The sequence below is a fragment of the Corvus brachyrhynchos genome, unplaced genomic scaffold, assembly GCF_000691975.1.
Source record: "Corvus brachyrhynchos isolate BGI_N302 unplaced genomic scaffold, ASM69197v1 scaffold116, whole genome shotgun sequence".
NCBI classification, from domain to species: domain Eukaryota; kingdom Metazoa; phylum Chordata; class Aves; order Passeriformes; family Corvidae; genus Corvus; species Corvus brachyrhynchos.
The window spans coordinates 14,038,298-14,040,819 of NW_008240221.1; the positions used below are offsets into that span (position 1 = coordinate 14,038,298).

A 2,522-nucleotide genomic window follows, 5' to 3' on the forward strand; every position below is an offset into this window, starting at 1 on the left:
GTTTACCGCACTTGAAGCGGACCCAGCTCTGGTCAGGGGTGTGCAAGGACTCTGCCTGCTAAAAACTCAGAAGCAGGACACTCATCTCAGTGTCCTACTGTACAACCAGCACAGCTGTGAAATTCCAGACTTAAAACACACACAGACATATACACACACAGCCCGATTTCTTAAAGAACATAAGAATTTGATTTCCAATATCACAGGAGGAGAGCAGGGGTGATGGATGCTGTTATCTCACATATTTCTAGGGAAATCAATTCCCACTGCTTAACAGCCTACAAGGAGGGGCATTTCTCTTCTGCTGCAGATGCTGAAGGTGCACAGATGAATGATGAAAAGTTGATTTAATATGAAAAGAAAGGGCCTGTGATGTAAACTACAGAGACTGACAGGCTGGAGTATTTCCTTCTCTGCAGTTCCTCCAAGGACACACTGGTTAGAGCAGCAGTTTAGCATCTCAGTAGTAAAATGTCCTGCAAAGTCACTGTGCTGTTATTTAAGTTCCCCAGAAGAGTAAAGCACAGCAAAAGCACCATTTTTATCTGCACCTGAATAAGGCACCTTATGAAATAATGGCATTGTTCTAGAAGAAAGCTGGGGAGGTGTTTAAAAGTCAGGCTTTGGGTGTGAATTGTCTTTTCAATTTGTGTTTCTTACCATAAGCAAGGTGCACACTCTGAGGAAAAGGTTGTTAAGGTGTTGTTAAAGGGATTACTGAAATAAATGCAAGTACAAACAGCAGTAATAGGCAAAGGGTTTATCCACCTGTTTAGTGTCCTTTTCTTAATACCTATTATTGCTTTAATAATTAATATTCTGCTTAGTACAGCTGGCTTATGAGATGGGTAGAAATGTAACCATTTTGTTTGCTTTTTAACAAACAGCCACAATACCTGTTGACAGATTGTGGTCACACAATACCTCCATAACATACCTCACCTGAATATCTTTCCTGTTTAAAAAAAGCCACACTAAGGCATCCAAATCCAGAGCTTTGACAGCAGGTGCACTCCAGCCCTTTGGATCTGGGACAGACAATCACAGCTCTGCTCCTAAACCTACTGCCAAATCCTTTCATAGCCGTAGGTAAGGCAAAGAGAGCATTCCCAGCATAAACATTTTAAAACTCAGTAATAGCTTTCTAGCTATTAAACTAAAACCAGACTTATGTAAGTTACATAAAAACTTAAAAAAAAAGTTCTGAAAGATGGCAGACAGGGCTTACTGGATCATTTAAAAATCAGAGTAAACTCAGAGAAAACTATATTATAAAATACTCCATATGTTTCTTCACCAACTAAAAAACCCCAACAGTTTTATTTTTGTTTTTCTGCTTTTTTTATCAAAAGGGAACAAAGTTCCCAACAGCCCCTGGCTAATGTGCTAAATGCAAAAGTTCTCCCAAATCTGCAGTTACAGTTAGATCAGCTTTTGCTGCAACACCTCCCCAGTTAGATCCATGAATGATGCCTAACTGTCAGCTGGAACCCCACAAAGCAAAGACACTGAACTCAAAGCATCAAACTTCCCTTTATGACTTCACATGGAAATAGAGTTGGCTTTTTAAAATTCCATTTTTGGCTAAAACTTTAACAGTTCCAGAAATGCAGTATTTGGCCTCCTTGCTTACTGCTGACCCCCCAAGAATCCCCACATTCACCCCTCGTTCCTTGATAGCAGGATAGTTCCAGAAGCAACTCTGATTCCTGTGCATCCAACAGCTGAAGGAAGAACCAGGAGAACCTCTTGGAAAAACAGGAGTGAAGCTGCCAAACTCAGTCTTGAAACAGCCACTTGGCTTGGCTTAAAATCCCTTCCAGCAGCTATTTTTAAGCAGCCAAGCACTTAAACCTGACCAATATCCTCTCCTGTGACTGGGCAGAGACTTTTCCAAGCACTTTTGCTTTTTGGGATGTAAGAATAATGGAGATGCGCTGCAGGGATGACAGAGCAGGGCATGCCAAGGATGACAGTGGAGCTGGGCACGTTGGGGATGATGGCAGAGCTGAGCTGCTAATGAAGCTGGGAATGCCAGGGATGATGTGCTGGGCACACCAAGGATAATGATGGAGCTGGGCCACTGGATGTATTCTTGGAGCAGTGGATGTGTAAGGAAAGCTCCTCTGCATGGATGAACGGAACTATTAGCTGCAAAAGGGAGCCGGGAGCAGGTCAATACGACACTGGAAGCGCACGGTTTCTTTCTGGCTCCCTTTGCAGCTGTGTGAGTATCCGATGGTGGCCCGGCCGTGGTTTTATTGGGGTGTGTGTCCTGGGGCAGAGCAGCAGGGCAGCCCTATGCGGCCAGGTCGAAGTCGTCGCGCTCCTGGTTGTAGTCGAGCACCTTCTGCCGCAGGCGCGAAGCGTCCACCCAGGTGATGAAATCCTCGACGGCGCGGGGCACGAGGAGCGCGGGGTCTGTCACCACCTCGGGCCCCACGCGGACGTGCCCCTGCTCCACGAAGGTGACGGCGTGGCGCAGGTTCTGCGCCATGCGCAGCTTCACCAGCAGGCACGGC

At 45.6% G+C, this 2,522-nt stretch overlaps 1 protein-coding gene across 1 annotated transcript in view; it reads left to right on the forward strand.

The window, feature by feature from the left end:
• The window catches only part of PLA2G7 (phospholipase A2 group VII), a 16,574-nt gene that overhangs the window by 3,287 nt on the left and 10,765 nt on the right, over window positions 1-2,522 (forward strand). The gene's annotated exons all lie outside the window — the stretch shown is intronic.